Here is a 13,945-nt window from a genome sequence, read left to right as displayed (position 1 = left end):
TAGCAATTATCATCAACCGCCTTCTCTGACCACCTATAACCTAGTTCCTGTTTGTATCACTCCCACAAAACCACTCTCTAAGGAGACAATTTCGCATCCTTCTCCCAAACTAACCCAGCCATTAGACTCTTCATCTAATTCTCTCCATTACTTTAAACATGATACATCAGTTCTATGACACCAGAATACTGAGCACTTTTCCCATAGGTTAAGATTGTACTTGGGATTTCTGTGCAAAGATGCAGAGCACTACGGACAGCCTGGACAATTCACAATTTCCTTCCATTGTATTCAAATCTTGGTGTGATCTGAAAATATGAATTTGTATGAAAAGAAAGGAAGAAATTCTCACACTATCAATGATGGGGAAAAAGCTGCAATATGATTTTTCAGCCATAATCAATCACTTTCATGGTCTCCCCATCCACTTTCACAAATTTAAGAAAAATGTTTTCATAAGATCAGTGTTTCAGCTTTTAGCAAACGGGAAATTTAAGAGAAAAAAAAGTCTTTCCATTCAGCAACTTACTTAGCCATCCCCAATTATTTTCCATTATAATTAAAGTGATTACTGCTGGATTTTCAGTTTCAAGATGGTCCAAGCTCTCCCATTTTAAAAATCACCCTAATACTCAAGGAAGTAAAAATCAGAAACAGGAATTGAATCTCTGATCAGACTCTGAGACAATTGTAATTCTGAACTAAATTATAAGACAGCAGAAAGCAATAGAGAAGTAAATGACTTGCCAGAAAGAAGGAAGAACACATCTAAATGCTTACAAAGGAAGATAATGAAGAGAAGCAAATTACAAATACCTACTGGATCCAGACAGGGTAGCACAGAAGGTAGGATAAAGCTGCGTCTGACCACCCCTCTACCACTGCTGCAGGAAGAAAGTGAGGGTCCACACTCAGAGGCAAGAGGCAAAAGGGAGAGTGGAGGTGAGGTGTGCAGATTAAAACAGGGAGATTAAGTGAAAGTCTGCAGACTAAACAGAGGCAACATCCAGAAGACTGAAGAAAACTTCTCTAGAAAATCTTAACCACCCCCAGACGAAACACTACAGATTCTGACATTTGAAGGTCCCCAGTGAAAAACCCATGTCATCATAACGACCTTGCAACAAAGCCCATCATCTGAAAAGTCCAAAGAACAGACACAACTTCCAATCAGCTTTCTAAAGATTCACTCATAAACATGAATGGACAGCCACAGACTCCAGGCATTTGAGGAAAGTCTGTAACACCAAGTGAAACAAGCAAACAAATAATGAGGGAGAAAAAAAAAACTAAGAAGAAACTAAAACAATGCAGGAAGAAAATCAAAACTACAAAGACACTTTTTCAATATTCTCAGGGGTTCTGAAACTCTTCTCCCAACATGCCCAAGGGATATGACATATTCATGGCAAAGAGGTTCAAAAGTGCCTTCCTCTCCTCCAAGGGTGCATATTAGCATCTCTACCAGTGGAGGGAGAGACTAGAGCCATGCAATGAAAACATACTGTAAAAATAAACATAAAAAAGAAAATTCTTCTAGATATTAAAAATATTGCTAAAGTTTACAGTGAAAGAACAGTAACATTAGGTCAAGGAATTCACCCAGAAAATAGGACAAAAGGACAAAAAGATGGTAAATAGGACAAAAAAACGTCAGAAGGTAGAGGTTTAATCTAGCCACTAGGAATTCTAAAAAGAGAGAACAGAGAAACCATTAATGAAGAAATTCTCAAAGAAACAATTCAAGGAAATTTGCCAGAACTGAAGGACATGGGTTTCTTGCTTAAAAGACACAGCAAAATGAGTCAACAAGAAACCCATACTGAAGATAGCATTGTAAAATTTGAGAATACCAGAGATAAAGAGATCTTAAAGGTTTGTAGCAAGGAAAAAGTGGTCACAGGAAAAGGATCAGAAATAAGAAAAGCATCCATCTTCTCAAAAGCAACATTATAAACTAGAAGTCAGCATAGTAATAGCTTCAAAGTTTCAAAAGAAAATAATTTGAAACCAAGGATTCTAGATTTAGCCAAACTATCAAGTGTCAAAGTCCAGCAAATATTGTCAAATATTAAAGTCTCAGAAAATTGACCTCCAATAGCTTTTCAGGAAGCCAAGGAGGATTAAAAAACAAACTAAGAAAGAAAAATGACATACGTCCTGGTCACAGGAGAGAGAAGCAAAGTGAATTAGGCAAAGGACAGCAGTCCTACAGCAGGTCCGGGGAGCAACCACTCCAGGGCGGAGCAGAGTAACTGACCTCTTTAAAAACAGAGGACGGGGCGCCTGGGTGGCTCAGTCGGTTAAGCCTCCGACTTCAACTCAGGTCACTATCTCGCGGTCCGTGAGTTTGAGCCCTGCGTCGGGCTCTGGGCTGATGGCTCAGAGCCTGGAGCCTGCTTCTGATTCTGTGTCTCCCTCTCTCTCTGCCCCTCCCCCGTTCATGCTCTGTCTCTCTCTGTCTCAAAAATAAATAAACGTTAAAAAAAAAATTAAAAAAAATAAAAACAGAGGACAGGGGACGTGTGTGTGGCTCAGTTGGTTAAGCTTCCGACTTAGGCTCAGGTCATGATCTCCTGGTTCGTGAGTTCCAGCCCAGCGGTGGGCTCTGTACTGACAGCTCAGAGCCTGGAGCCTGCTTTGGATTCTGTGTCTCCCTCTCGCTCTGCCCCTCCCCAGCTCGCTCGCTCTCGCTCTCTCTCTCTCTCTCTCTCTCAAAAATAAATAAACATTAAAAACAAAATTTTTTTAAAGAGGACAGAATATAACAGATTGTTAGATAGGTTTGACTCTGAGAAAAATCTCAGGAAAGACATTTTACAAAGCTGCTGGAGGGTATCGGAAGAGTTGAACCAAAGATCCGAAGGCAGTGAAACAGATAAAAATAATGAATGAGGCAATTACTAATTTCAGGAAAAATAAAAGGTTATAAAATAAATAGGTGAAGAGGAGAAGAGGAGTAAGAGAACACTTATCTTGTTGAGCACTGTGTAGAGAATTGCTGAATCATGATATTGTACACCTGAAACTAATATAATACTGCATGTTAATTATAGTTCACTTTTTTTAAAAAAGGAGAAAAGGTGGGGCGTCTGGGTGGCTCAGTCAATTGAGCGTCCGACTTCGGCTCAGGTCATGATCACAGGGTCTGTGAGTTCAAGCCCCGCATCGGGCTCTGTGCTGACAGTGCAGAGCCTGGAGCCTGCTTCCGATTCTGTGTCTCCCTCTCTCTCTGCCTCTCCCCTGCTTGTGCTCTCTGTCTCTCAAAAATAAATAAACTTAAAATTTCTTTTTAAAAAAAGAAAAAAGGTTATAAAGTAAAGCAAATGGAATCCTGGCCTATTTGGCTCAGTAAAAAATAATATTTACTTAGTAAAAATAATAAAAAAACCAGGAACACGAAGTTAACCCAAACTTGTGAAATAGCAATCTTGAAAAGATATAGAAGGTAAGAAGACAAGGTATGAGACTGAAAATTCTGGCTTCATAAAATAGGAAGTCAGAGTACATGAAAAGAGTTGCAAACCGTTAACTGCCTCTGGAGAATGGCATTGAGGGAGGGCACAGATGACTGCTATTTTTTTTATATGTAAGCCTTTTAGCATTACTTGACTTTTAAAACCATGTGCATATATTTCTGTGATGAATTTTTTAAAGCAAAAAAAAAAAGGATAAAATTACAATACAGTTAACCCTGTGCCCTTTCTTTTCACGACTTAAATATTTCTAAAATACACTGGAGAAATAAAAAACCTTTTCCATTCATGGAAGCAAGCAACGCAATTGTACTAAACTTATTTTATTTAAAAGATGTGGTTATAAAGTATTAAATCTTCCCCCTCATCCATCCTTACGGCCCACAAATTACCAAAACACAAAGCTCTTTGTGATCTTTTTTTTCACATCGCTATTACTCACTCATACTTGTAGGTGTTTAAAACCAACTTAGAACACTGGGAATGTTTTTATGACACAGTATCACAATAAACATATAGGAAACATCCTCCCTCTTATTCCATTTTCCATTGCTAAAACATGAAACAAATGCAGACATTTGTCCTGAACTATCTAGCATATGAGCCTAAGACTCTTAGCAGTGATATTTATGATTTTTATCATGCTATCATTAATTAGGATTAATTATAAACTGAGGGCTGTCATAAATAAACAAACACCAGGAGCTATCCATTTTCTAATGTCATGAAGAATATGAAATTAGAAAGGATTCTCCCAGAATTTATCAGAAGGGTAAGGTGAAAACAACAGTTAATTCAGGAGTTCTGAGCCCCTTTTCTCCCTAACACGCTTAAGGGATAGGACATATTCTATTGTGGCTCACTAGTGACCTCACCTCTCCCACAGGGAAGTATTATTAACATTTATACTAGTGGAAGAAGAGCCATGGGTGGTTTGAAAAATGCCCCCTAAGTAATTCTAGCAGGGCCCTGTGTCCTGCTATCCCCACTCATGGGCATGTTTCCTCTTCTCTCTTTCTCCTCCCCACTTTGCTCCTTTCATCCAATGGAGATATCTAGTTTAGGGATCAAATTAAAAAGAAGATAGATGTCACCATAAGGCAAAAGATAAGAGCTCCAAGCAACAAGGAGATAGAGTATTTATAACTTGCCTCCAACACCACTCAGACCCCCCCCCCCTTTTCCAAGTCTTTGTTGATTTTCTAGGCTTAATGTTGAGACTGGAATAATTTCAGAAAAAGGGAACAGGACATGTCAGAGACAACTTCTGACAAACTTCCCATCACTAGGGATGCCCATATTTCCCTTCCCCAGTCGCCATCCAAGCAGGGACTCAGCACATTCTTACCCCATTTCTCCCTCACATTTCCCCTAACCTGCTTCCAAAACATACTTGTTTGTGTGCTTTGGTTAATTGAAATAGTAAGACTAGCCAACATTGACTAGACTCTTATTAACACTCAATATTTTATAAAAAAAAAAAAAAAAAAAAAAAAAAAAGTTCGCACATGTCATTTGAGATTCTGTGTCCATAACCTTTTGATATCTGAAGAAAATAACCGTAAGGAGAAAGGGTTTCAGACCCTCAAAGATTCTTGTTCTAGCCCGGGGTAAATCACACATGATTTCATACAACTATTCATTTCTTTACCTGGTAAACAAAAAGAGCAAGGGGGCATTTAGTTAGGTCTGAGGGCTCCTTCCCTTCAGACTCCTCTGACCCCATCATCTTCATTGCTTCAGAGTAGCTCTGACCATACTGGACTATGTTGATGTCCATTGTAGGATATCATTTGAAACACTTTCGAAAATGGCAGGAAAGGTTCCTTCCAGCTCCAGCCTTCTGGTAATGCTATGGCATAGGCTCTGGGAACTTCACTACAACACTGTCTTATCTACCCATTCACATCCCAGTTTAATGTTTCCACTGTGCTAATGGCCTATACACACATGTCTACATTGGAGATGTCAGGTCCAAATTCCTTCGAATACAATACAGGGCCTTTCCATTTGACCTGGTTAAACCTTTCCTTTCTCCTCACATTCTGCCCCTCTCTGACTACCCCCTTCCCATCCCAACAACACATACCCTTTTCTTAAGTACCTAAAGCTCCTGTCATTCCCATGTCGTGCCATGTTCCCTCATGTCTCAGTGCCTTTGTTCATGCTTGTTTCTCTACCCAGCATTCCTTCTGTCTACCAATGTCTCTTGAAAACTCATATTCATCTTATAATGACCAACATAAGTATCACCTCCTCTAAGAAGTCTTTCCAAACTTCTTCAGGCAAAATTACTCTTTTTCTTGTATTCACTATATTAAAAAGCATCAATTACAAAATATAGTTCACTATTTATATATCTATTTCCTGTACTAGGTGGTGAGTTTCCAAAGGACAGAAAATTACTCATATTTCTATCTCTAACATAGAACCTGGCACAGTTCTGGAAAAGTTACCCAGTATTTCCTGAGTGACTGTGTGAACAGGATAGAAGATAAGAGATAGCTAGTGTTAGTGCACTTCCTGGGTATAGTCGCTAGCCTAGCATCGCATGCAAGGAGGAACCTCACAAAAGATCTGTGATAGTAACTGTAGCAAACATACCTGGTGCCCTGACTGACCTTCTTTTGGGCTTGCCTCTGATCTCAGAGTTAGTTGGTTACGTGAGTTAGAGTCGCTTTATGGTGACCACCTCTCTCCTAGAGAAGATGCAACAGTGGATACTTGACCCCCGAATCCACGGGTCCTATTGTATATTGCATCACCTAGAAGGACCCTATCTGTTAGGATTGAGAATGGCCTCATTTTGGCTCAAATATGGCATCAGTCCATGTCTACAACTGGCAGGGTTGGGATGCCATTCCCCAGGATTCATTATATGCACTGAAACAATACTGTGCACCCCAAAGCTGGTGCTCTGTATCTCAAACCTGGAAAACAAAGGTCTGGCCACCAAGGAGTGCAAGGTTGACTCTTGTCATCATTCCCAGTGACACAACTGTTTAACTGGGATTTCTCGTTTCTACAACTTTAACCTTTGCTAAAATAGAGGCTCTGGTTCTTGGAAGCCAATACTTCTCCATGAGACGCTGAGCTTGAAGCTGTAAACCCGCTGGTCACTCAGGCTCTTCATGCCACTGGATCACAGGTACAGAATGGAGTTCCCATACTAGCAGAGAAACTGGCTGTGACAATCCTAAGGAGACAGAGTCGCTGCTACACAATGGGTAAAAAGGAGGAATAAGTCTGGATATCTTGGGATACACTGGGGTGTTTCTACACCAACTGATCACAGAGAACAAGCAATTGTAGGAAGCCAGTCAACCCAGGCTTCGACCTCCCCACCAGGGGTGAGGGTCTGGGTCACCCACTGAGCAAGCATCCTGAGAAGTGTTGGTTGTGGATGAGGGAAGTCAAGAATGGATAGTGGAGGAGAGAGATGATGGCTATCCATTGCAGCCTCAAAATCAGCTGCAGCAAAAGGGCCTGTAGCTGGTTGCATTGATAAATCTTTTCTTAGAGACAGGGACAGCCTAGTCTTTGAAGAATCAGTGACAGAATAGAATTCATGAAGCGGATTTATGGATCTGAGCAACACCAAGAGCGTGGTAGTAGCAGACAGAAGACTTTGGGCACTGGGGTGAACAGTGCCACTCGTGCCTTCGCTCCCTGCCTGCTAACAGCTTGCCCCCAGTGTGCATGACTGAGCCCGCCCACACCACTGCAGGGACCTCAGTAGCACAGCTGTATATTGGATTACCCTCCGTCTCTGCCTCACAACCCCCACCCCCTCACTGCTGCCTGCTAGCATCATCTCCAGAATAAACTACCTTCACCCAAGTCCTCGTTTGGGGCTATGTTTTCAGAGGAATCCAAGGGAATATCCTGATCATGTTTAAAACTGGCATTTTCAAACCAGCTTTATAACCCTGCGCTGTCTCCCCAATAGACTAGCTACTTAGGAAAATATTCCAGAGGCGCCTGAGCGGCTCAGTCAGTTAAGGCTCCAACTTTGGCTCAGGTCATGATCTCATGGTTCATGAGTTCAAGCCCTGCATCAGGCTCTACACTAACAGGATGGAGCCTGCTTGTGATCTTCTCTCTTTCTCTCTCTCTCTCTCTCTCTCAAAAAAAAACATTTAAAAAATAAATATTCCAGAGTACTTCATTTCTTTCAAAGCACATTTATGAGTAATAGGAAAAGTGATAGAGTGGTTATTATTGTATTTTTCATTTTTTAAACAAATGCAGGAGACTTGGAGAGATTATATGTCTTGCCCACTGCCGAAGGGTTTATAAGTGGTGGAGACAGGGTGCTGTGTATTGATATCTATAGTAGCTATTGTGGGTGCCCGTACAAAGCTCCTTTATAGGTCAGTTTACCCATCCCTCAGAGGCTGCAGTGTTGCTGCTAGGAGCTCACAGCTACAACCTTTCTCCAGAGAATGCCCTCTGTGGAGGTTACATACTTATACCCCATGCAGGGGCCACCACAGTCAATGACTGAATGAACCAAAGTTCAGCCACCCTGTCTCAACATGGGGCTTCTCTGTGGTGTCATTCATGCTCCAGAGTTCCCCAGGCAATCAGGTCATGGCTAGAGGTGAGCTAAAACACATCTATGCTTATCTTCTCCCTCTGCCCTGACCTGTGCCCTCACTTCTTATAGAGCCCTTGCTCAATACATCACTTGCCCATTCTTGTCTCTAGTGACCCTCACCAAGGGCAAGATTTGTGTTTTATAATTGCTAGTCCAATGTATTCCCCATTGCAGAACTCCACACGGTTAAAGAAATGATAGCCTCTAGGGGCGCCTGGGTGGCTCAGTTGGTTAAGCGTTAAGCACCAACTGCAGCACAGGTCGTGATTTCGCAGTTTGTGGGTTCGCGCCTGAAATGGGCTCTGTGCTGACAGCTCAGAGCCTGGGCCTGCTTCGGATTCTGTGTCTCCCTCTCTCTCTGCTCCTTCCCCACTCGTGCCCTGTCTCTGTCTCTCAAAAGTAAATAAACATTTAAAAATATATAAAGAAATGATAGCTCCTTACTTATCACTACATACTTGTTAATGCTGGATAGATATTTTCCCTCTGTCTTAGAAAAATCACATAAACTCATATCCCAGCCTATCTTGTAGTATGCTAATAAGGAGAATGTCTTTCTCACATAATGACAAAGATATTGTATTTTTAGGGATAAACTTTGAAACAACTCAATCGCTATATTACAGCAGTTTCATTTTATACTACATTATATCATTTGCTAATTATGAAATGTTACTAATCTAAGGTGGACAATAAAGAACCTCACAGGTCAACATAATTAACACGTCTCATTTTATAGCAGTATATAAAATAAACCATTAGCTCAGAAGGACCTGCCTAGAAAATGATAAGACTATTATCTCCATTTTCCCACTTTATTCTCTTCTTTAAGGTCTAAAATGAGGTAAATTTCATGGACTTTAACTGTCTGAAAATTCTCACAAAGACAATGGTTCGTTCTGTTGGCAATCATCCCTGAGAACTGGTAACTGGATAACTCAAGGTCTAACTGGAAATCAGAAACCACCTATATATCTACATCAGAGACTTTAGTAACAGAGAATTGATAGCACAGTTAATGGAAGAGAGGCTGAGAAACCCAACAGAAAAGCAAGACAGCCCAGAGACTGGCAATAGCAGAAAGCTACCACCAGCCCTAAAGCTGGAGGAATCACAAAAGAAGGCAGGACTTGGGGTCTCCTGCAGGATCTGGGGTCCTGGCTTCTACCACCCTCTAACCCTAATGTTCCCCATAAACTGACCCTTGCCAAAGACCAACAGACAAGGAGGAGCCTGGGAATCAATCCAGCGTGGCAGGTCCGATCCCGTCACAGGGAGCAAAGCAGAAGATGAGCAAGGAAGGTACACACAGACAACAGTTCCGGGGCCAGGACATTGACATGCACACATCGCAACAAAGCTCTTCCAAAACAATCAAAGGCCCCCATGTGAGAAGCAGCTCGTCAAGATCATTGCCTGGAATTCTAACACCAGAGAACAAAACAAGGGGGAATATAGTCTTTGATTTTTCAGCTAATCAAATTATTCATCAAAACCACAGGGAAAGCCTTCCAATTCAGTTTTGTAGCAGCCCTTACATATATTTCAGAAACGTTCTCACTAGCATCCTGTGTAGTAGCTTTAGGAACAGACCAGGCAGCGTTGCAAATGTAACTGGTTTGTTGTTGTTGTTTTAGTCACCTAGCCTTCAAGCCCTTCTATAAAATGTAAATACTTGAAGCCTATCTTCTATGCAGGCTTGAACTTAAGGGATTACTGAATTTAAAAAATATGTTTATACATTTTAGGATGAGAATTATAATGTGAAAACTAGGTATTATAATTAATGCTTGCAATAATACTCATCATTAAATAAAAGAAAAAGTTGATTCAAGCATAAAATCTTTGAAGCAAAAAATTAAATTTAACAAAGAAAATCTATTGTGCAAACTGAACAAGCACTCAATAATGTAATAAATCCAATGATTTCTTTGAATTATTTTTTCATTTTTTTTTTATTTCAAAGGTAATATAATCAGAAACCAAAGTATAATCAGAAGCCATACTATGAGTGAGTGGGATTTGCGGAAAGCAGAAAACTTGGAAAATGCCAAAAATGTCATAATCCCACCAGCACAAATACTGTTAGCATATTCCTATCTGAGTCATGAATCATTTATTGAGAGCTCCAAATGGGAGGCATTATCAAGAGCTCTGTGCTAGACAATGGATGATATCCATTTGATTACAAGTCTAAATCAAGATCACAACTTTCACTTGTTCATAGCACAGAGAAGTGATCGGGAAGAGAAGTAGGAAAAAGAATGCATTTGTTACCCTTCCCACCATATTCAGTGACTCAGGAGTCTGGGTCCGTGGAAAGCTACCACTACTCAAAATATCACAGGATGCAAACCGATTTTCTGGATTCCCAATCATTTCCTATCCCCAGTTAGAATCACATTTCACAGACTCCATAAATAGCTCCTTAAGAGAAGGAAATTCCAAAGGAATGAAAACTAAAGTTCCATTAAAGAACATTTTTCTCACCTTGCCTCAGTCTACAGACTTGTCCTTAAAAATGTTTAAATCTAGGGTCAGACTTTGGTTCAGGTCATGATCTCACAATTCATGAGTTTGAGCCCCACATCAGGCTTTCTGCTGTCAGCACAGAGTCCTCTTTGTATCTTCTGCCCCCCTCTCTCTCTGCCCCTCCCCCACTCACATACACTCCCTCTCAAAAAAAAATAATAAACATTTTTTTAAATATTCAAATGTAGCAAAATTAAACTCTTACTGCTGAAACTGTAAGACCCAACAGGGTCCCGTCAAACCTAGAATCTGTACCACACAATTTAGCACCAGATAACTGTATACTGTTTCCATTTGATACTTTTATATGTGTTGTTCTCAGTTTCCATCAAGATTGTAAACTAGGTAGCCACCATCAGATCTCACATTTCCCTGCTATCCAACAACCCACCTCACCCACCAAGCACCTAGCACATGCTCAATAAGTACTTTTCATTCAGCCCTTTCATAATGATGGCTCCAATAGTGAGGAAGGAAGCCCTTGACCCTCCCAAAGCTGAAGCCAAAGCAAAGGTTTTGAAAGCCAAGAAAGCAGTGCTGAAAAGTGTCCACAGTCACCAAAAAAAAAAAAAAGAAAAGAAAAATCCATGCATCATCTACATTCTGAAGGCCCAAGACAATGAATCTCCAAAGGCAGTCCAAATATCTTCAAAAGAGCTCCCCCAGGTGAAACAAGCTTGACCACTATGCCATCATCCAGTTCCCCTTGACTACCAAGTCAGCCATGAAGAAAATAAAAGACAAAAACACTCTTGTGTTCATTGTAGATGTCAAGGCCAACAAACACCAGATCAAACAGTTTGTGAAGAAGCCCTAAGATGTTGACGTGGCCAAGGTCAACACACTGATCAGGCCCAATGGAAAGAAGAAGGCATATGTTTGATCAGCTCCTGACTATGATGCTTTGGATGTTGCCAACAAAATTGGGATCATCTAAACTAAGTCCAGGTGGTTAAATCTAAAGTATTTCACCATTAAAAAAAAAAAGTAATATTCATATATTTAAGTCTGATTTCAAAATAAAACCCAAACTATTAGATAATAATTGCAAATTACATTCTGGAAGACATTTCACCAGATATTCACACAGCTTTCTCCCTTATTTCATTCAGCCTCATGCACATGTAACAGCCCCTCCGAGAAGCCTTCGTTGACTACGTAATAGAGAACTTCCTACCACTTTCTATCACCTTATCCTGATTTCTTTCTCTTCTTAGTACTGTGACTGCCTGATGCAGTGTTGAATATACTCCCCACTATAGTGAGAGCTCCACTGTCTTTCTTAATACTCACTCTCTTATCCCCAGGGCCTAGAACACAACCTGGTTCATAGTGACACTCAGTAAGTAAGTATGGAACAATTTGTGAATGAATTAAATTTGTACCTATACACACACATACACTATGTTTAACTATAATACAAACTTTTATTTTTTAATTTTTATTTAGGCTTTATACATGGAAGCCAAATAAATTTGACTCCATTAACTGACCACTGTAAAAAGCCCAAATACCACAAATGTATAAAGTAAACCATTCATCCACTCTAAAGGGAAGCATCCTGAAGAGCTTGGGGCATAGTCTAGAAACTTCTGTATATACATACAAGCCTAACAAATGATAACCAATGAGTAAAAAGCTGTAAACTTTTAATCTTTTTAAATATAATCCACTGAAATTTAATGTTTTGTAAATATAAAGAATTCTAAGAAAAAGAATCATTTTTTCATCTTTAGGTTTTAAATATTTACTCACTGAGTCTGTTTCCCCACCTGTAAAATAGGGATTAAAAAATAACCCATGGGATTGATACATGATTTAAATGACAAAATATATTCTAAAGTATTTAGCACAGTGTCTACATATTAAAATTTAAAAATAGATGATAGATAAAAGATAAATACGTTCAGGGACCAATGAAGACCCAAGAGAAGGACCTACCCATGACAGTGGAGGATAAAGAAGCTGCTTAGAAATGATGGTACCAAATTCTGGAAGGATCACCAGGCATCAGTCAAACCTAGGAACTGCAGGCTGAAGGTCATTTTAGGTTGAAGGAAGAGTATGTTCCTGACATAAGAATTTTAACATCTGGCAGCCTAAGAGAGGGAACCATGTTTGCAGAAACATCTTGAAGGGCTACTCTGCAAAGGGAAGGTGAAATCACAAGGCAAGGAAACTCAAAACAAGGTGGAAGCTGAACAAAAGGTGAAGCAAAACTGCAAATGGGTGAGAGCAGAGACCTAAAGAGTGAGAAAACAGAAAACCTGGCAACACAGTGAAAACCCTGTTTATAATTAGTTCAGTCTACAAGCGAGCTCCATTTTACATATAACCACAAAATACTGTCACCCACTTTGACTATTCAATAAATTTCCCAGGAAGAAAGCTATCATATAAATCTTATAAAGACTGAACTTCGGTAATTTGGAATGTTGCAAGAGTCAGTCACTAGGTTAGTTTTCTTTTGCTGCTGTAAGAAATCACCACAAACTTAGTGGCTTAAAACCATACAATTTATTATCTGACAATTTTAGGTATCAGAAGTCTGAAATGGGTCATCAAGCTTATGTACTTTCTGAAGGTTTTGGAGAGAATCCCTTTCCTTGACTTTTCTGACTTCCAGAGGCTGCCCACATTCCCTGGCTCATGGCCCTGCACCGTTCCAACCTCCTCTTCCATTGTCACATCTTCTCAGACTCTGACCCTGCTGTCTCTCTCTTATAAGGACCTTGGTGATCGTATTGGGCCCACCAGGATAACATAGTGTAACCTCTCCATCTCAAGATCCTTCACTTAATCATATCCACAAAATCTTTATGCCATGTAAGGTAACATATTCAGTTTCCAGAAATTGGGATATAAGCATCCTTGGAAAAGCCATTACTCTGCTTACCATAGTTTCCATTTTGGGAAATCATGTCACTGACCATAACATTCTTCATGGGTTTTGAGTGGCTAATATAAAAGCTCTGTATCAGACTGCACTATTCGCCATCCCATTCTCAATGATTCTAAAAAGAGGTAAACATATCCGACAGCTTTTTATGTGTCTGGTGTGGTCCTGCCCAAGAATTTACATTTGCTTCATTTATTAATTCACTTTCCTTTTATTTCTTCTTATACAATTAGAGAATTTTATTTAAAGTGTGTGTAAGTAGGTCATATTGTCCATACAAATAGTAAAGGAGTCGTTACAAAATGTTAAATATTTACTGCCAGAGGGGGGTTATTGGATTTGGTAGGACTGAGAGCCCCTGAGTTAGAGGGTTGATCATTATTTTTAGTGCACTGAGTGCTCCTGCAAAATCTACCAGCTGTATTACAAGTCTGGTTG

The 13,945-nt window shown here is 40.0% G+C and overlaps 1 protein-coding gene and 1 pseudogene across 3 annotated transcripts in view; one reads left to right on the top strand and one right to left on the bottom strand.

Annotated features, from left to right (window-relative positions):
- The window catches only part of RASGEF1B (RasGEF domain family member 1B), a 569,745-nt gene that overhangs the window by 425,673 nt on the left and 130,127 nt on the right, over nucleotides 1-13,945 (bottom strand). The gene's annotated exons all lie outside the window — the stretch shown is intronic.
- LOC128776587 (60S ribosomal protein L23a-like) lies at nucleotides 11,062-11,545 on the top strand (annotated as a pseudogene).

Source organism: Panthera pardus, unplaced genomic scaffold (assembly GCF_024362965.1).
Source record: "Panthera pardus isolate Hobbes unplaced genomic scaffold, ASM2436296v1 HiC_scaffold_13, whole genome shotgun sequence".
Lineage (NCBI taxonomy): Eukaryota > Metazoa > Chordata > Mammalia > Carnivora > Felidae > Panthera > Panthera pardus.
Note: the sequence above shows the minus strand (reverse complement) of the source record. Positions and strands in the feature narration are given on the sequence as shown.